The sequence below is a fragment of the Drosophila subpulchrella genome, unplaced genomic scaffold (genome assembly GCF_014743375.2).
Source record: "Drosophila subpulchrella strain 33 F10 #4 breed RU33 unplaced genomic scaffold, RU_Dsub_v1.1 Primary Assembly Seq97, whole genome shotgun sequence".
Taxonomy (NCBI): domain Eukaryota; kingdom Metazoa; phylum Arthropoda; class Insecta; order Diptera; family Drosophilidae; genus Drosophila; species Drosophila subpulchrella.
In genome coordinates, this window is record NW_023665731.1 from 100,612 (window position 1) to 122,500 (window position 21,889).

Sequence of the window (21,889 nt, forward strand, 5' to 3'; positions counted from 1 at the left end):
TATATTTACTTGTTATACATTATTATGCCTTATAGGTATTATACCTATAAGCCATATCCATACGATTCACTTATATAAATATATGTATATTTTTCTATACATAATTTTTTTTTACTTTTGTATGGTTTTCTATGCATATCCATAGTTTATATGGATATGCTTGGCGTTCTATATAGTATTGACAAATTCATATGCATAACATAAGTTTTGACCAATACGAGGAGGGGCCCGCCAACGACCACCTCCCTATAGTAGTTTTTTACCCCACGCACTATTGCGTGCCTGTTTACAGTACTAGTGCCAGCTATCACTAGGTTTATATATCGTGTTTCAGTGATATATGGGTAAATTCTACCATTTATTCTTATGTATATGGCATTTCTATGCCATATTTATACAATCCATTCATATCTTAATGTATATTTATTATATTATACATTATTATGCCTTATAGGTATTATACCTATAAGCCATATCCATACGATTCATTCACTAGTGCCGCCCCTCACTAGGTTTATAATTGTTATATCATTGATATACAATTTATTTCTATATATATGGCATTTATATGCCATATCCATACAATGCATTCACATTTCAATGTATATTTACTTGTTATACATTATTATGCCTTATAGGTATTATACCTATAAGCCATATCCATACGATTCACTTATATAAATATATGTATATTTTTCTATACATAATTTTTTTTTACTTTTGTATGGATTTCTATGCATATCCATAGTTTATATGGATATGCTTGGCGTTCTATATAGTATTGACAAATTCATATGCATAACATAAGTTTTGACCAATACGAGGAGGGGCCCGCCAACGACCACCTCCCTATAGTAGTTTTTTACCCCACGCACTATTGCGTGCCTGTTTACAGTACTAGTGCCAGCTATCACTAGGTTTATATATCGTGTTTCAGTGATATATGGGTAAATTCTACCATTTATTCTTATGTATATGGCATTTCTATGCCATATTTATACAATCCATTCATATCTTAATGTATATTTATTATATTATACATTATTATGCCTTATAGGTATTATACCTATAAGCCATATCCATACGATTCATTCACTAGTGCCGCCCCTCACTAGGTTTATAATTGTTATATCATTGATATACAATTTATTTCTATATATATGGCATTTATATGCCATATCCATACAATGCATTCACATTTCAATGTATATTTACTTGTTATACATTATTATGCCTTATAGGTATTATACCTATAAGCCATATCCATACGATTCACTTATATAAATATATGTATATTTTTCTATACATAATTTTTTTTTACTTTTGTATGGATTTCTATGCATATCCATAGTTTATATGGATATGCTTGGCGTTCTATATAGTATTGACAAATTCATATGCATAACATAAGTTTTGACCAATACGAGGAGGGGCCCGCCAACGACCACCTCCCTATAGTAGTTTTTTACCCCACGCACTATTGCGTGCATGTTTACAGTACTAGTGCCAGCTATCATTAGGTTTATATATCGTGTTTCAGTGATATATGGGTAAATTCTACCATTTATTCTTATGTATGTATATGGCATTTCTATGCCATATTTATATAATTCATTCATATCTTAATTTATATTTATTATATTATACATTATTATGCCTTATAGGTATTATACCTATAAGCCATATCCATACGATTCATATACTAGTGCAGCCCCTCACTAGGTTTATATATCTCATTTTAATTATATATTGGTAAATTCTATTATTTATTCTTGTGTATATGGCACTTATATGCCGCCATATCTATAAAAATGCATTTATATTTCAATGTATATTTTCTATATTATACATTATTATGCCTTAAAAAGTTATTATACCTACCATAAGGCGATATCCATACGATTCATTTATATAAAAGATATATGTATAATTTTCTATACATAATTTTTTTTTATGAATATATGGGTTTCCTAAGCATATCCATATAATACATTTAGTTTTATATGGATTAGATTGGTCTTCTTTATTGTATTGCCAAACTCATATTGATAAAATAAGTTTTGAACAATAAGAGGATCAGCCGCCAACCAACCAACCACTGCTACCATTGGAGGAACATATACTTACTTTTTATATGTCCTCTTACTTGAATGGTCCTCTCTTTACTTGAAAATTTCATTACCATAGGAATCTATTTATACATGGAATATGATTTCCACTACTTTTTCGCGTCACTAATAATTAATATGACGATACAGACTTGCTACCATAACATAAGTCTTGAACAATAATAGGAGCAGCCGCCAACCAACCACCAACCAACCAACCACTGCTACCATTGATAGTAATTTTATATGTCCTCTTTAGTTGAATTTCAATACCATAGGAATATTTATACATGGAATATGTTTTGCCACTACTTTTTCGCGTCACTAATAATATGACGATACAGTCTTGCTACCATAACATAAGTTTTGAACAATAAGAGGAGCAGACACACCAACCAACCAACCGCGCTGCTACCATTATATATACTTATATTTATATAAGTCCTCTTTACTTGAATGGCCTCTTTACTTGAATTTCAATACCATAGGAATATTTATTTATACATGGAATATGTTTTGCCACTACTTTTTCGCGTCACTAATAATATGACGATATAGACTTGCTACCATAACATAAGTTTTGAACAATAAGAGGAGCAGACACCAACCAACCAACCGCTGCTACCATTGAATGAACCATATATACAAACTTTTATATATGTCCTCTTTACTTGAATTTTAATACCATAGGAATATTTATACATGGAATATGTTTGCCACTTTATCATCGCGTCACTAATAAGATGACGATACATTTTGTTTGTTCAATATTTACTTATATATTGATGTTTCCAATTTAGGTCTTTTATATTTCTTCTTCCCTACCTTACACACCACAAACAAAGTGGCGTGCGATGCTGCAAGCAAGCATAATGATTATGCCCGCTTGCAACATCTTTATTATCGAATCATCAAGCAAAGGATAAGCTTCAGTGGATCGCAGTATGGCAGCTGCTCAACCACTTACAACACCTTGCCTGTTACAAAAGTCGTTTACAATTGATTCTAGGCTTTGTCATTGTATTAAATAATGCTTTTATATGTAACTAGCGCGGCATCAGGTGATCAAAGATCCTCCCAATTTACTATGTTACAAATTACATTGGCATCACATCCATTGTCGTTTATAAAGTAAATTATAAACTTTAAATGGTTTAGAAGCCATACAATGCAAATTGCCCCTTATTTATCATTGCAGTCCAGCACGGATACGACCTTAGAGGCGTTCAGGCATAATCCAACGGACGTAGCGTCATACCACTGTTCGCTCGAACAAGTATTGTGCCATTGGTCCGTACCTGCGGTTCCTCTCGTACTACGCAGGAATGCTGTCGCAACAACGTTTTGTCATTAGTAGGGTAAAACTAACCTGTCTCACGACGGTCTAAACCCAGCTCACGTTCCCTTGCATGGGTGAACAATCCAACGCTTGGTGAATTTTGCTTCACAATGATAGGAAGAGCCGACATCGAAGGATCAAAAAGCGACGTCGCTATGAACGCTTGGCCGCCACAAGCCAGTTATCCCTATGGTAACTTTTCTGACACCTCTTGTTAAAAACTCTTTAAACCAAAAGGATCGATAGGCCGAGCTTTTGCTGTCCCTGTGTGTACTGAACACCGAGATCAAGTCAGCATTTGCCCTTTTGCTCTATGTGTGGTTTCTGTCCGCACTGAGCTGGCCTTGGGACACCTCCGTTATTATTTGAGAGATGTACCGCCCCAGTCAAACTCCCTACCTGGCAATGTCCTTGAATTGGATCATACCTGAGTAATTGGAGTTATACCAAATTTTCAAATCAAAAATACATAAATGCACCGTTTTATTAAAGAATTTGTTTGCGATTATATAACAAACTCGTGATACTTTGATCAAGAAGCTTGCATCAAACCCAATACCATAAGATATAATAAATATATCCGTATAATGGCTAGGAAATGATACACGTTCCATTTAATCAAGTAAGTAAGGAAACAATAAGAGTAGTGGTATTTCATTGGCGATACCAAACCGAAGTCTAATATCTCCCACTTATTCTACACCTCTTATGTCTCCTTACACTGCCAGATTAGAGTCAAGCTCAAAAGGGTCTTCTTTCCCCGCTAATTATTCCAAGCCCGTTCCCTTGGCTGTGGTTTCGCTAGATAGTAGATAGGGACAGGTGTGTCTCGGATCCCTCCGAATTTATTTTACGTGGCGTGTTCCACAATGAAGGGATTACAACCACGGCATTCTAATATACCCACAAGTGAGTATATAATGCACGGGTCTAGGTTAAGCGCCAGACCAACGCCCCGGACTAGAAGCTATAGCTATGTACATAGCATCCACCCCAGTAGCAATTCGAGTACTTACTTGTCGGGCAAGCACTCCCCCTTGCGTAGGGGCGAGATCTATCTAAAATCTCTACTGTTCTGTGGGTCACAGCACCCGAGTTGTATAACGCAACATCCACGTCGAGCCCGAGGACTCTACCCGCGATATAGGTGTCAACCACAGCCACCACGATACTCCCACAAGGGGGCCAACCTCAATGAGCAGCCTTGGAGCTGCTCAACCCGTGGTACCGAAATTACAGGCTCGGTGAGCCTCACCCCTTCAGCTCCGACAAGCTCGGATGAGGCAACCATTGCCATATTAGTCGCCTCCTACGACAAGCTATGGCAGGCTGTGGCAGTATTCTTCGCCGCTACCACACGGCAAAGAGGTGTGGGACTAACGTCCCGGCGCCTGTGGTTCCTCCCTCGTCGCATCCATCCTTCGCCTCGAGAAGGCAGCATCGGCAAAAACTCCTAGGAGACGCATCCGTTCTGGGGTCTCGACTACTCCCGGCGACGATCCATCTTCCCTGGTCTCGAACGACTCCAAGGGCAATCCGGTCCCTGCAAATCGTTGTACAGGCGGCATTCACACAGTATGTGGCGCCAGTCCTCTCTTTCCACGCCGACATGAGCATGCGGTCGTGGTGCTGAGGGTCCTGCTTTGCAGAAATGCGTTCATCGACCCGTGTCCTGTCAGCAGAATCCGGCTTTGAGGGTAAAAGACAAAGTCTTTCCTCTTGTAGACGAACGCTGCCTCTGGGAAAAACTCGCGAGTCACGGAGCCGTGTTCCGCGCGATCCCATCTGAGTTGCCACTACATATTAGCAGACGTTCGTACTAGCCGCGCCATCTTAGCTTTCCAGTCCAACACGGACAGGTCCTGTTCCGTGGAGCCAGTCGCTCTCATCCAGGGGGGACATCCTTCCTCAGCTTGAACTTCACGGCGATCCTGTGAGCAATCCAGATCATTGGAGGAGCACCAGCAAGCACCTGCAGTGCCACCGTGGACACTGCTGCGGCATACCGGTAGGCATCCTAAAAGGATGGACCTCTGGCACGAGGTGAGGAGTTTAAGGGACTTGCCCCTACTCGCCGCCTTGTACCAGACCGAGGCACCAAAGAGTGCACAGGGGACCATGAGTCGCTGTAAATCGTCCTCTTAGCACGGGAGCTGAGCCCCCAATCGACTCGAAGCACCCGCGCTAGTCCTCCGGCAACTCCAGCCAGCCGATCTCTGGAGAGCAGAGATATGCGGGAGAAAACTCAACCGCTCGCCGACTAAGATGCAAGGTACCGCGATTTGGTGACGTAAGGCAGGCTTGCTCCAGCAAACCGTACCGTCGGTCTCCTCGTGCGTGAAAGCTGTCCTTTCAGCAACATTATTGCCGTCTTGCTGGTCACACTCAACTCAGCTACCGTGCTCGCCGTGCGATGTCGCCATCACTCATCTCGCCGCTCACTCACTCCACTCAGCTCGCCCAGGCTCCCACGATGTCCATCAACTGCTCGCCCTTCCGCTCCAGATCGGCACGGGAATTCCCGTCGACGAAAAGCAGAAGATCATCTGCAAACGCGCTCAGAGCACAATGTGGCTCCAAGCGCTGAAGCAGCACATCCATCAGTAAATTCCAAATAAATGGACCACTGACGGACCCTTGCGGGCAGCCCCGTGTAACCGCAACTGTGGCTGCTTCATACCTGCTGATGATGCTTGCGCTACGGCCGGAAAAATAGCTTTTCCACAAGTCGATTTCTCGACAGCCTACGTCGACAAGCCGATCCAGCACCGCACTCCACTCCACGTTGTCGAAGGCTCCCTTGAAATCGACAAAGATTCCAAGGACCCTCCTCTCGCGACTGTTGGCGACGGTGTTTTTTGGCGTGCATCCACGCATCCTCCACGCAGCGTCCAGGCCTGAATCCGAATTGCCATCTGCAGCCATCCGGTAGCACATCCTTCAGCCGATTCACCATGATTCCCTCAAGCGCCTTCCGAACACTGGCAAAAGGCATATGCCGCGATAAGAGGCAGGATCGCTCCTGTCCTTATCTGGCCCCTTTACCAGCGGTATCACTCTCGGGTGCTTCCACTCGGCCGGAAAGTATCCTTCCGAGATGCACCGAGAGTACAGCTTCGTCAGGTGCTGAGGGATGGCACGCCATACCTCCTTGACAATACCGCCCGTGATGCCATCCATACCCGGCGATCGCCGGCTTCTCAGCCTCGCGACGCTGGTTGCCACCTCGAAGGCTTCGAGGATCGGTGGGGCACCAGGGGGTATGTCTTCTCGTGTCGTCGACTCCGCAACAGGGAAAAAGTTGCGGAGAAGCACACTTGCGCAGCTCGTGCCAAGTTACGGAAAGCGCGCCGTTCGACCGGAGACATCCGAGATCGGCTGTCTTCTTCCGGCCTCGGCATATTCGGTATACGTGCCCCCATGGATCATCCTTGTGCCGTCCCACGAAGTCCCGCCAGTTTTGCTCCTTTGTCGTCAAGATAAGCTTCTTGTACTGGCCTGAGGCAAATCTCAGTCCAGCGGCAAGTTGCTCAGCATCGTCGGTGCCACTCCGGCGAGCTGCCTGCAGCCTACGCCTCAGTCTCCGGACCTCTTGGCGCTTGGTACTCAGCTCAGGATTCCACCATATTACGTTTCCCCTCGCTGCAGGTATCCTGCGCCCTATCACCCTGTCGCACACATCGTGTACGATGGAGCGAAGGGCAGACACATGGTCGTCATCAAGTCCGAGGATTGTCGGTGTTCTGCTAGCTAATAGCAGAACCGTATCCAGGTAGTCAGTGTAGGGCTCCAGAGCAGCTAGATGCTGGCAGTATACGGAGGCCAGACAACGGCGATTCCTCCAGTTCCTCGAGACTCTGTGCTGCACTCCTTAACTCTACACTGAATCTTCGCCAACTTGCATTGGAGAGCTTCCATTGCGGTACCGGAGCTAGGCTCTCAACGGTACTGCTCGGATCTGGAGTACCTCAACAGTGATAATGTTGTGGTCACTCAGCTCCCAGAAGTCAACTCTCCAATCGTAGGTTGCCCATACTCGCGCCGCTTCGTTGGCGAAGGTCACGTCGATATCACTTCTAGAGCGGTGATTATCGAACGTGAACACCTGGCTGGCCGTATTCAGTACACTGGCACCGCTTGCGATTATCCACTCGTTCATGAGCTGTCCCCGTTCGCGGTTCAGGCGGTCTCCAGAGTTGTCTGGGGATTTGCTGAACCACATAGGGGAGACTGCGTTAGCATCAAGTCCGAGGATTGTCGGTGTTCTGCTAGCTAATAGCAGAACCGTATCCAGGTAGTCAGTGTAGGGCTCCAGAGCAGCTAGATGCTGGCAGTATACGGAGGCCAGAAAGATTGTGCCATATCTTCCTGTGACACTCACGCACACTCCGTAGTCCGTCGTCAAAGCCTCGATGGGCATGCAGATGGCAGATGGGTCGTCCACGATGATGGCAGCTTTCTTCCTCCTATCGGCGAATATCCTCATTCCTCCAGGCAGTCCAGTGAGTCGCTTGCCAGCGTCCACGTAGGGCTCCTGGACTAGTGCGAACAGGTGGCCAGCATCTCTCATCTGCTTGGCAAGCTCGATGACAGCGCAACGGCCTCGACCACAATTCGCTTGGATGAAGCTAAACATTATCAATGTCTAGCTTGCACCCTGGCTAGCAGCGCGCCGTATATCGGGCAGCCACCCAAAGCATATAATGCCCCGAGGGCATACCCTTGTGACGGCAGTTGCGGCAGTCCACCGCATTTCTGCACTTCGCCGCGACGTGGTCGTTCTGTCCGCACTGGCGGCAGACCTGCTTCTCTCGGGCGTACCGACACTCATTGACCTTGTGGTCAAAGCCAAGGCATCGGTGGCACGCGTAGGTTCGCACCTGAGAGCGGCAGCGGTAGGAAACCACTTAATGTATACTCTCCCGCCCTCGAGAACGGCCAGCGCCTGGTCGTCTACCTCCAGCGTCACATTGATTGTGGCACCGTCAGCAGCTGACCAGGGCTTGGTCGCCAGGACAACCGCCTTCTGGAACTCCTTGAGGCTCATCTCTTCGAAGTTCTTCTCCCTGAGCTCCATCATAAACTCGTCCGGTCCCACGGAGGTGTCCACATCCTGGACCCGTAACACGCGGCTTCGCAGCGGTGTTCCTCGACACTTCAGGCCCACCTCGGCGAACTTTGCGGAGGCGACGACCTTCGTCATCTCCGCCTGCGAAGCGTGGCGAATGATCGCGCCGCCCGCTTCAGCTCACGCACCTCGTGTACTCGTACGCCCAGAGCGGGCGCTACCTCCTTGCTGGGATCTTCTCAGCGATTTGCACTGCCTGACAGGGCCGGGTCGTCGCACGCAACGACAGCCGACCATGTCTCCCCGAAGTCTTCCGCGGTGCGGGTACGGGGGCAAGGGGGGGCAACAGGGGCAGCAGGTGAGGCGACTAGATGTGCGCGCCTCTAGCAGCGGTGGCTGCATATGAGGCGGCCGAGGCGACCGGTGTCTGCCTCTTCAAGCGATCCTCCAGCACTCCGATGCGGATCAGCAGGGCTCCGACGACCTCCTCGTAGCGGTTTGCCAACAACTGCGTCTTAATGCTCACGGTAGGGCTCGCTACGTGGGACATCCTCAGGATATCCGCACGGATGTCGCCCATCTCGGCAGCAAACGGCTCCGTTTCCCCTCCATTCCCTGTCCGAGAAGGATTTCTCTATGCTGGCTGGCACGACGAAGGTCCCTCCATCAGCAGCGGCTGCGACTGTGGCAGCGTCGGCGGGGCAGCGGCGGGGGCAGCGGCGGGGGCAGCGGCGGCGGCAGCGGCAGCGGCTGCGGCAGCGGCAGCGGCTGCGACTTGCGGCAGCGTCAGCGGCGGGGGCAGGGCGGCGGGGGCAGCGGCAAAGGCGTCGGCAGGGGCAGCGGCGGTTGCATCCAGCGCCAAGCACTTTGCACCTCGAGGCCTCCCTCAGCGGCGCTTTGTTTGCGCTTGCCTCTGGCGCGCCCTCTCCCGAGCTGCTTCCACGGCTGCTCGCACTTTCGCTCACCGGACTCGTCGACCACCATTTTTGGTGGCGCCATCTGCCGTTATCGGCCTTACTAAGTAAGCTCTTTGATATTCGAGACTTACCCCTTCCTATCAGCTGGTTCTCAAAGCTCGGTCAGCTGATCAGCTGATCCAAGTTCAGCGGAGACACAAACCGCACAGCTGTGGGCGACAAAAATGTGCCTAAATTAGGCAAACGCCTCCTCTCGAGAGAGCGCCTCTCTCGCGACACACGTGTCTTAATGGAAAATTTCCAAAAAGAAAAACGCGAATATCGCCCGATTTCCGCAGAATTTCAAACGGAAAACACACGCACTGTGTTCGCAAGCCACGAAACACGAATTTTCGCACTATTTTCAACAATGTACCTGTTGTTTTACTGCCTAAATGCACTTTACTCGCGGAGCGTACGGAAAAACACGTCTGTTCTCGCGAGCAACCAAACACCGACTGTGAGTAGATAGGGACAGTAGGAATCTCGTTAATCCATTCATGCGCGTCACTAATTAGATGACGAGGCATTTGGCTACCTTAAGAGAGTCATAGTTACTCCCGCCGTTGACCCGCGCTTACTTGAATTTCTTCACTTTGACATTCAGAGCACTGGGCAGAAATCACATTGTGTCAACACCCGCTAGGGCCATCACAATGCTTTGTTTTAATTAGACAGTCGGATTCCCCAAGTCCGTGCCAGTTCTGAATTGATTGTTAATTGATAATCGTTATAATTAATAAGAACTAATTGGTTTAACCCAATTAGTATTCTTAAAAATTTTAGCAAGAAAGTTCCACAATTGGCTACGTAACTAAACTATCCGGGGAACAAGTGACCAACATAAATGCCAGACACTCTATTTACCCAGAACGAGCACATAAACCATGTTATTGTTTCCCAATCAAGCCCGACTATCTCAATCTTCAGAGCCAATCCTTATCCCGAAGTTACGGATCTAATTTGCCGACTTCCCTTACCTACATTATTCTATCGACTAGAGACTCTTCACCTTGGAGACCAGCTGCGGATATTGGTACGGCCTGTTGAGAAGTTTGCGTGTCCCCACCATAAATTTTCAAGGTCCGAGGAGAAAATATCGACACAACAGTATATGTCATGCTCTTCTAGCCCATCTACCATATCTCTCTGCGAAAGACTTCCATGGTAGTACGGCTATAAAACAGAAAAGAAAACTCTTCCGATATCTCTCGACGGCTTCTTTATGGTCGTTCCTGTTGCCAGGATGAGCACGAGGCCCATATTTAATAACAAACGGATACTCAACAGGTTACGGAATTGGAACCGTATTCCCTTTCGTTCAAAATTATTCAAGTATATTAATTAGCTTGATTTATATAATATAATTATATTTGTATGGCATTTGTGTTTTACTTGAAAATTTTCGGCTTTCGCCTTGAACTTAGGACCGACTAACTCGTGATCAACCACTGTTCACACGAAACCCTTCTCCACTTCAGTCCTCCAAGGTCTCATTCGATTATTTGCTACTACCACCAAGATCTGTACCAATGGCAGCTCCATGCAGGCTTACGCCAAACACTTCTACGCATACCATTGTACCTTCCTACTCACTAAAGTTTCAAAATTTATATCACAAGTAATATAAATCATCTACTTTAGCGGTAATGTATAGGTATACAACTTAAGCGCCATCCATTTTAAGGGCTAGTTGCTTCGGCAGGTGAGTTGTTACACACTCCTTAGCGGATTTCGACTTCCATGATCACCGTCCTGCTGTTTTAAGCAACCAACGCCTTTCATGGTATCTGCATGAGTTGTTAATTTGGGCACCGTAACATTACGTTTGGTTCATCCCACAGCGCCAGTTCTGCTTACCAAAAGTGGGCCCACTGGGCACATTATATCATAACCTTGAACTTCATATCAAGAAAGTTAAGGTTCTTACCCATTTAAAGTTTGAGAATAGGTTAAGATCGTTTCGACCCTAAGGCCTCTAATCATTCGCTTTACCAGATAAGATTATTTTATATAACATTAAAATGCACCAGCTATCCTGAGGGAAACTTCGGAAGGAACCAGCTACTAGATGGTTCGATTGGTCTTTCGCCCCTATACTCAATTCTGACAATCGATTTGCACGTCAGAACTGTTTCGGTCTTCCATCAGGGTTTCCCCTGACTTCAACCTGATCAAGTATAGTTCACCATCTTTCGGGTCACAGCATATATGCTCAAGGTACGTTCCAGTTAGAGGCATAAATAATATAAATATCATTATACATAACTATATAGAACGCCCCGGGATTGTGTTAATTAGCTATAAATAGTTAAAAAACTAATCCCATTATTAGTCAAGTTAATTACGCTATTAGGTTTATATCCCAATAACTTGCACATATGTTAGACTCCTTGGTCCGTGTTTCAAGACGGGTCCCGAAGGTATCCTGAATCTTTCGCATTGTTAATCATACAAGTGCATATAATAAACACAAAAATCAATGATAATTATGCCATTATATAATTCCGAAAAATTAACGCACTGTATTCATATAAATCTATCAGCACTTTATCAAATTAATAACATTTATTCTGTGTTAAAATGCAAGCAAATTAATTTGAATAAACTATAAGTTATATTTTATGATAAATTTTGTATGCTAATAGATTACAATGTCCTTATATGGAAAAAATGCACACTATTATCATAATATTGTTTAAATATTACAATTTTAATGATGAATTTTCCATAACGGATATTCAGGTTCATCGGGCTTAACCTCTAAGCAGTTTCACGTACTGTTTAACTCTCTATTCAGAGTTCTTTTCAACTTTCCCTCACGGTACTTGTTTACTATCGGTCTCATGGTTATATTTAGTTTTAGATGGAGTTTACCACCCACTTAGTGCTGCACTATCAAGCAACACGACTCTTTGGAAACATCATCTAGTAATCATTAACGTTATACGGGCCTGGCACCCTCTATGGGTAAATGGCCTCATTTAAGAAGGACTTAAATCGTTAATTTCTCATACTAGAATATTGACGCTCCATACACTGCAAAAATACATAAATGCACCGTTTTATTAAAGAATTTGTTTGCGATTATATAACAAACTCGTGATACTTTGATCAAGAAGCTTGCATCAAAACCCAATACCATAAGATATAATAAATATATCCGTATAATGGCTAGGAAATGATACACGTTCCATTTAATCAAGTAAGTAAGGAAACAATAAGAGTAGTGGTATTTCATTGGCGATACCAAACCGAAGTCTAATATCTCCCACTTATTCTACACCTCTTATGTCTCCTTACACTGCCAGATTAGAGTCAAGCTCAAAAGGGTCTTCTTTCCCCGCTAATTATTCCAAGCCCGTTCCCTTGGCTGTGGTTTCGCTAGATAGTAGATAGGGACAGGTGTGTCCTCGGATCCCTCCGAATTTATTTTACGTGGCGTGTTCCACAATGAAGGGATTACAACCACGGCATTCTAATATACCCACAAGTGAGTATATAATGCACGGGTCTAGGTTAAGCGCCAGACCAACGCCCGGACTAGAAGCTATAGCTATGTACATAGCATCCACCCCAGTAGCAATTCGAGTACTTACTTGTCGGGCAAGCACTCCCCCTTGCGTAGGGGCGAGATCTATCTAAAATCTCTACTGTTCTGTGGGTCACAGCACCCGAGTTGTATAACGCAACATCCACGTCGAGCCCGAGGACTCTACCCGCGATATAGGTGTCAACCACAGCCACCACGATACTCCCACAAGGGGGCCAACCTCAATGAGCAGCCTTGGAGCTGCTCAACCCGTGGTACCGAAATTACAGGCTCGGTGAGCCTCACCCCTTCAGCTCCGACAAGCTCGGATGAGGCAACCATTGCCATATTAGTCGCCTCCTACGACAAGCTATGGCAGGCTGTGGCAGTATTCTTCGCCGCTACCACACGGCAAAAGAGGTGTGGGACTAACGTCCCGGCGCCTGTGGTTCCTCCCTCGTCGCATCCATCCTTCGCCTCGAGAAGGCAGCATCGGCAAAAACTCCTAGGAGACGCATCCGTTCTGGGGTCTCGACTACTCCCGCGACGATCCATCTTCCCTGGTCTCGAACGACTCCAAGGGCATCCAGGTCCCGCAAATCGTTGTACAGGCGGCATTCACACAGTATGTGGCGCCAGTCCTCTCTTGCCACGCCACATGAGCATGCGGTCGTGGTGCTGAGGGTCCTGCCTTTGCAGAAATGCGTTCATCGACCCGTGTCCTGTCAGCAAGAATCCGGCTTTGAGGGTAAAGACAAAGTCTTTCCTCTTGTAGACGAACGCTGCCTCTGGGAAAAACTCGCGAGTCACGGAGCCGTGTTCCGCGCGATCCCATCTGAGTTGCCACTCATTTAGCAGACGTTCGTCTAGCAGCGCCATCTTAGCTTTCCAGTCCAACACGGACAGGTCCTGTCCGTGGAGCCAGTCGCTCTCATCCAGGGGGACATCCTTCCTCAGCTTGAACTTCACGGCGATCCTGTGAGCATCCAGATCCATTGGAGGAGCACCAGCAAGCACCTGCAGTGCCACCGTGGACACTGTGCGGCATACCGGTAGGCATCCTAAAAGGATGGACCTCTGGCACGAGGTGAGGAGTTTAAGGGACTTGCCCCTACTCGCCGCTTGTACCAGACCGAGGCACCAAAGAGTGCACAGGGGACCATGAGTCCGCTGTAAATCGTCCTCTTAGCACGGGAGCTGAGCCCCCCAATCGACTCGAAGCACCCGCGCTAGTCCTCCGGCAACTCCAGCCAGCCGATCTCTGAGAGCAGAGATATGCGGGAGAAAACTCAACCGCTCGCCGACTAAGATGCCAAGGTACCGGCATTTGGTGACGTAAGGCAGGCTTGCTCCAGCAAACCGTACCGTCGGTCTCCTCGTGCGTGAAAGCTGTCCTTTCAGCAACATTATTGCCGTCTTGCTGGTTGACACACTCACTCCAACCTCAGCTCCCCAGGCTCCCACGATGTCCATCAACTGCTCGCCCTTCCGCTCCAGATCGGCACGGGAATTCCCGTCGACGAAAAGCAGAAGATCATCTGCAAACGCGCTCAGAGCACAATGTGGCTCCAAGCGCTGAAGCAGCACATCCATCAGTAAATTCCAAATAAATGGACCACTGACGGACCCTTGCGGGCAGCCCCGGTAACCGCAACTGTGGCTGCTTCATACCTGCTGATGATGCTTGCGCTACGGCCGGAAAAATAGCTTTTCCACAAGTCGATTTCTCGACAGCCTACGTCGACAAGCCGATCCAGCACCGCACTCCACTCCACGTTGTCGAAGGCTCCCTTGAAATCGACAAAGATTCCAAGGACCCTCCTCTCGCGACTGTGGCGACGGTGTTTTTGGCGTGCATCCACGCATCCTCCACGCAGCGTCCAGGCCTGAATCCGAATTGCCATCTGCAGCCATCCGGTAGCACATCCTTCAGCCGATTCACCATGATTCCCTCAAGCGCCTTTCCGAACACTGGCAAAAGGCATATGCCGCGATAAGAGGCAGGATCGCTCCTGTCCTTATCTGGCCCCTTTACCAGCGGTATCACTCTCGGGTGCTTCCACTCGGCCGGAAAGTATCCTTCCGAGATGCACCGAGAGTACAGCTTCGTCAGGTTGCTGAGGGATGGCACGCCATACCTCCTTGACAATACCGCCCGTGATGCCATCCATACCCGGCGATCGCCGGCTTCTCAGCCTCGCGACGCTGGTTGCCACCTCGAAGCTTCGAGGATCGGTGGGGCACCAGGGGGTATGTCTTCTCGTGTCGTCGACTCCGCAACAGGGAAAAAGTTGCGGAGAAGCACACTTGCGCAGTCGTGCCAAGTTACGGAAAGCGCGCCGTTCGACCGGAGACATCCGAGATCGGCTGTCTTCTTCCGGCCTCGGCATATTCGGTATACGTGCCCCCATGGATCATCCTTGTGCCGTCCCACGAAGTCCCGCCAGTTTTGCTCCTTTGTCGTCAAGATAAGCTTCTTGTACTGGCCTGAGGCAAATCTCAGTCCAGCGGCAAGTTGCTCAGCATCGTCGGTGCCACTCCGGCGAGCTGCCTGCAGCCTACGCCTCAGTCTCCGGACCTCTTGGCGCTTGGTACTCAGCTCAGGATTCCACCATATTACGTTTCCCCTCGCTGCAGGTATCCTGCGCCCTATCACCCTGTCGCACACATCGTGTACGATGGAGCGAAGGGCAGACACATGGTCGTCCAACGGCGATTCCTCCAGTTCCTCGAGACTCTGTGCTGCACTCCTTAACTCTACACTGAATCTTCGCCAACTTGCATTGGAGAGCTTCCATTGCGGTACCGGAGCTAGGCTCTCAACGGTACTGCTCGGATCTGGAGTAACCTCAACAGTGATAATGTTGTGGTCACTCAGCTCCCAGAAGTCAACTCTCCAATCGTAGGTTGCCCATACTCGCGCCGCTTCGTTGGCGAAGGTCACGTCGATATCACTTCTAGAGCGGTGATTATCGAACGTGAACACCTGGCTGGCCGTATTCAGTACACTGGCACCGCTTGCGATTATCCACTCGTTCATGAGCTGTCCCCGTTCGCGGTTCAGGCGGTCTCCAGAGTTGTCTGGGGATTTGCTGAACCACATAGGGGAGACTGCGTTAGCATCAAGTCCGAGGATTGTCGGTGTTCTGCTAGCTAATAGCAGAACCGTATCCAGGTAGTCAGTGTAGGGCTCCAGAGCAGCTAGATGCTGGCAGTATACGGAGGCCAGAAAGATTGTGCCATATCTTCCTGTGACACTCACGCACACTCCGTAGTCCGTCGTCAAAGCCTCGATGGGCATGCAGATGGCAGATGGGTCGTCCACGATGATGGCAGCTTTCTTCCTCCTATCGGCGAATATCCTCATTCCTCCAGGCAGTCCAGTGAGTCGCTTGCCAGCGTCCACGTAGGGCTCCTGGACTAGTGCGAACAGGTGGCCAGCATCTCTCATCTGCTTGGCAAGCTCGATGACAGCGCAACGGCCTCGACCACAATTCGCTTGGATGAAGCTAAACATTATCAATGTCTAGCTTGCACCCTGGCTAGCAGCGCGCCGTATATCGGGCAGCCACCCGAAAGCATATAATGCCCCGAGGGCATACCCTTGTGACGGCAGTTGCGGCAGTCCACCGCATTTCTGCACTTCGCCGCGACGTGGTCGTTCTGTCCGCACTGGCGGCAGACCTGCTTCTCTCGGGCGTACCGACACTCATTGACCTTGTGGTCAAAGCCAAGGCATCGGTGGCACGCGTAGGTTCGCACCTGAGAGCGGCAGCGGTAGGAAAACCACTTAATGTATACTCTCCCGCCCTCGAGAACGGCCAGCGCCTGGTCGTCTACCTCCAGCGTCACATTGATTGTGGCACCGTCAGCAGCTGACCAGGGCTTGGTCGCCAGGACAACCGCCTTCTGGAACTCCTTGAGGCTCATCTCTTCGAAGTTCTTCTCCCTGAGCTCCATCATAAACTCGTCCGGTCCCACGGAGGTGTCCACATCCTGGACCGTAACACGCGGCTTCGCAGCGGTGTTCCTCGACACCTTCAGGCCCACCTCGGCGAACTTTGCGGAGGCGACGACCTTCGTCATCTCCGCCTGCGAAGGCGTGCGAATGATCGCGCCGCCCCGCTTCAGCTCACGCACCTCGTGTACTCGTACGCCCAGAGCGGGCGCTACCTCCTTGCGGATCTTCTCAGCGATTTGCCTGCCTGACAGGGCCGGGTCGTCGCACGCAACGACAGCCGACCATGTCTCCCGAATCTTCCGCGGTGCGGGTACGGGGGCAAGGGGGGCAACAGGGGCAGCAGGTGAGGCGACTAGGTGCGCGCCTCTAGCAGCGGTGGCTGCATATGAGGCGGCCGAGGCGACCGGTGTCTGCCTCTTCAAGCGATCCTCCAGCACTCCGATGCGGATCAGCAGGGCTCCGACGACCTCCTCGTAGCGGTTTGCCAACAACTGCGTCTTAATGCTCACGGTAGGGCTCGCTACGTGGGACATCCTCAGGATATCCGCACGGATGTCGCCCATCTCGGCAGCAACGGCTCCGTTTCCCCTCCATTCCCTGTCCGAGAAGGATTTCTCTATGCTGGCTGGCACGACGAAGGTCCCTCCATCAGCAGCGGCTGCGACTGTGGCAGCGTCGGCGGGGGCAGCGGCGGGGGCAGCGGCGGGGGCAGCGGCGGCGGCAGCGGCAGCGGCTGCGGCAGCGGCAGCGGCTGCGACTGCGGCAGCGTCAGCGGCGGGGGCAGCGGCGGGGGCAGCGGCAAAGGCGTCGGCAGGGGCAGCGGCGGTTGCATCCAGCGCCAACACTTTGCACCTCGAGGCCTCCCTCAGCGGCGCTTTGTTGCGCTTGCCTCTGGCGCGCCCTCTGCCCGAGCTGCTTCCACGGCTGCTCGCACTTTCGCTCCCGGACTCGTCGACCACCATTTTTGGTGGCGCCATCTGCCGGTTATCGGCCTTACTAAGTAAGCTCTTTGATATTCGAGACTTACCCCTTCCTATCAGCTGGTTCTCAAAAGCTCGGTCAGCTGATCAGCTGATCCAAGTTCAGCGGAGACACAAACCGCACAGCTGTGGGCGACAAAATGTGCCTAAATTAGGCAAACGCCTCTCTCGAGAGAGCGCCTCTCTCGCGACACACGTGTCTTAATGGAAAATTTCCAAAAGAAAAACGCGAATATCGCCCGATTTCCGCAGAATTTCAAACGGAAAACACACGCACTGTGTTCGCAAGCACGAAACACGAATTTTCGCACTATTTTCAACAATGTACCTGTTGTTTTACTGCCTAAATGCACTTTACTCGCGGAGCGTACGGAAAAACACGTCTGTTCTCGCGAGCAACCAAACACCGACTGTGTGTAGATAGGGACAGTAGGAATCTCGTTAATCCATTCATGCGCGTCACTAATTAGATGACGAGGCATTTGGCTACCTTAAGAGAGTCATAGTTACTCCCGCCGTTGACCCGCGCTTACTTGAATTTCTTCACTTTGACATTCAGAGCACTGGGCAGAAATCACATTGTGTCAACACCCGCTAGGGCCATCACAATGCTTTGTTTTAATTAGACAGTCGGATTCCCCAAGTCCGTGCCAGTTCTGAATTGATTGTTAATTGATAATCGTTATAATTAATAAGAACTAATTGGTTTAACCCAATTAGTATTCTTAAAAATTTTAGCAAGAAAGTTCCACAATTGGCTACGTAACTAAACTATCCGGGGAACAAGTGACCAACATAAATGCCAGACACTCTATTTACCCAGAACGAGCACATAAACCATGTTATTGTTTCCCAATCAAGCCCGACTATCTCAATCTTCAGAGCCAATCCTTATCCCGAAGTTACGGATCTAATTTGCCGACTTCCCTTACCTACATTATTCTATCGACTAGAGACTCTTCACCTTGGAGACCAGCTGCGGATATTGGTACGGCCTGTTGAGAAGTTTGCGTGTCCCCACCATAAATTTTCAAGGTCCGAGGAGAAAATATCGACACAACAGTATATGTCATGCTCTTCTAGCCCATCTACCATATCTCTCTGCGAAAGACTTCCATGGTAGTACGGCTATAAAACAGAAAAGAAAACTCTTCCGATATCTCTCGACGGCTTCTTTATGGTCGTTCCTGTTGCCAGGATGAGCACGAGGCCCATATTTAATAACAAACGGATACTCAACAGGTTACGGAATTGGAACCGTATTCCCTTTCGTTCAAAATTATTCAAGTATATTAATTAGCTTGATTTATATAATATAATTATATTTGTATGGCATTTGTGTTTTACTTGAAAATTTTCGGCTTTCGCCTTGAACTTAGGACCGACTAACTCGTGATCAACCACTGTTCACACGAAACCCTTCTCCACTTCAGTCCTCCAAGGTCTCATTCGATTATTTGCTACTACCACCAAGATCTGTACCAATGGCAGCTCCATGCAGGCTTACGCCAAACACTTCTACGCATACCATTGTACCTTCCTACTCACTAAAGTTTCAAAATTTATATCACAAGTAATATAAATCATCTACTTTAGCGGTAATGTATAGGTATACAACTTAAGCGCCATCCATTTTAAGGGCTAGTTGCTTCGGCAGGTGAGTTGTTACACACTCCTTAGCGGATTTCGACTTCCATGATCACCGTCCTGCTGTTTTAAGCAACCAACGCCTTTCATGGTATCTGCATGAGTTGTTAATTTGGGCACCGTAACATTACGTTTGGTTCATCCCACAGCGCCAGTTCTGCTTACCAAAAGTGGCCCACTGGGCACATTATATCATAACCTTGAACTTCATATCAAGAAAGTTAAGGTTCTTACCCATTTAAAGTTTGAGAATAGGTTAAGATCGTTTCGACCCTAAGGCCTCTAATCATTCGCTTTACCAGATAAGATTATTTTATATAACATTAAAATGCACCAGCTATCCTGAGGGAAACTTCGGAAGGAACCAGCTACTAGATGGTTCGATTGGTCTTTCGCCCCTATACTCAATTCTGACAATCGATTTGCACGTCAGAACTGTTTCGGTCTTCCATCAGGGTTTCCCCTGACTTCAACCTGATCAAGTATAGTTCACCATCTTTCGGGTCACAGCATATATGCTCAAGGTACGTTCCAGTTAGAGGCATAAATAATATAAATATCATTATACATAACTATATAGAACGCCCCGGGATTGTGTTAATTAGCTATAAATAGTTAAAAAACTAATCCCATTATTAGTCAAGTTAATTACGCTATTAGGTTTATATCCCAATAACTTGCACATATGTTAGACTCCTTGGTCCGTGTTTCAAGACGGGTCCCGAAGGTATCCTGAATCTTTCGCATTGTTAATCATACAAGTGCATATAATAAACACAAAAATCAATGATAATTATGCCATTATATAATTCCGAAAAATTAACGCACTGTATTCATATAAATCTATCAGCACTTTATCAAATTAATAACATTTATTCTGTGTTAAAATGCAAGCAAATTAATTTGAATAAACTATAAGTTATATTTTATGATAAATTTTGTATGCTAATAGATTACAATGTCCTTATATGGAAAAAATGCACACTATTATCATAATATTGTTTAAATATTACAATTTTAATGATGAATTTTCCATAACGGATATTCAGGTTCATCGGGCTTAACCTCTAAGCAGTTTCACGTACTGTTTAACTCTCTATTCAGAGTTCTTTTCAACTTTCCCTCACGGTACTTGTTTACTATCGGTCTCATGGTTATATTTAGTTTTAGATGGAGTTTACCACCCACTTAGTGCTGCACTATCAAGCAACACGACTCTTTGGAAACATCATCTAGTAATCATTAACGTTATACGGGCCTGGCACCCTCTATGGGTAAATGGCCTCATTTAAGAAGGACTTAAATCGTTAATTTCTCATACTAGAATATTGACGCTCCATACACTGCATCTCACATTTGCCATATAGACAAAGTGACTTAGTGCTGAACTGATTTCTTTTCGCTCGCCGCTACTAAGAAAATCCTGGTTAGTTTCTTTTCCTCCCCTAATTAATATGCTTAAATTCAGGGGGTAGTCCCATATGAGTTGAGGTTGTGTATAACTTTTTTTGCAATTAATTCTTTATATATAATGATAAAACATTTTATTAAATTCGTTATATATTTTATATATTTGTATGGCATTTGTTTGGTCTAACGAATCAACGAAGAATAATAATATTGTCAACGGCTTTCTATTTACTAATCTTTAATAAGAGACAATTCTAGATAAATTTTTTATGCTAGACATTTCTCAGTATTATTTGATTGAAAAAGAAAATATTTCTCTTCGTTTTTCACATTCAAATTATTTACTAATGTGAGATAATGTTTTTCATATATTTGTTAATATTATGAATAATATAATAATTAAATTATTATTATCCAATAATATACCATATGCTTATAAAATTTCATTATAAAATTTATATAAACAACTTAATTAGCATAGTCTTACAACCCTCAACCATATGTAGTCCAAGCAGCACTATAAAATTAATTAAAGTACATAACAGCATGGACTGCGATATGCGTTCAAAATGTCGATGTTCATGTGTCCTGCAGTTCACACGATGACGCACAGTTTGCTGCGTTCTTCATCGACCCATGAGCCGAGTGATCCACCGCTTAGAGTTTTATATATTGGTTTGGTACTTTTGTCATATATGTTTTTATTGAAAGAAATTAAAAATACACCATTTTACTGGCATATATCAATTCCTTCAATAAATTGATTTTTATACCTAAAACGAATGCTGCGAAATGTCTTAGTTTCATATAACCAATAATATATCAAGTATTTTTTAAATGGCATTTACGGTATTAATACTTTTTTTTAGCGATATATATTGAAATTTA

General features: G+C 46.7%; 1 non-coding gene and 2 pseudogenes across 1 annotated transcript; all 3 read right to left on the reverse strand.

Moving 5' to 3' along the window:
• Positions 1-9,875: 9,875 nt before the first annotated feature.
• On the reverse strand, positions 9,876-12,574 carry LOC119562833 (annotated as a pseudogene).
• Positions 12,575-18,300: 5,726 nt separating this feature from the next.
• Positions 18,301-21,086, reverse strand: LOC119562831 (annotated as a pseudogene).
• Positions 21,087-21,487: 401 nt separating this feature from the next.
• Positions 21,488-21,666, reverse strand: LOC119562806. Its single transcript, XR_005222043.1, has one exon. It is a non-coding gene; the product is annotated as a 5.8S ribosomal RNA (ribosomal RNA).
• Between the last annotated feature and the right edge of the window lie 223 nt (positions 21,667-21,889).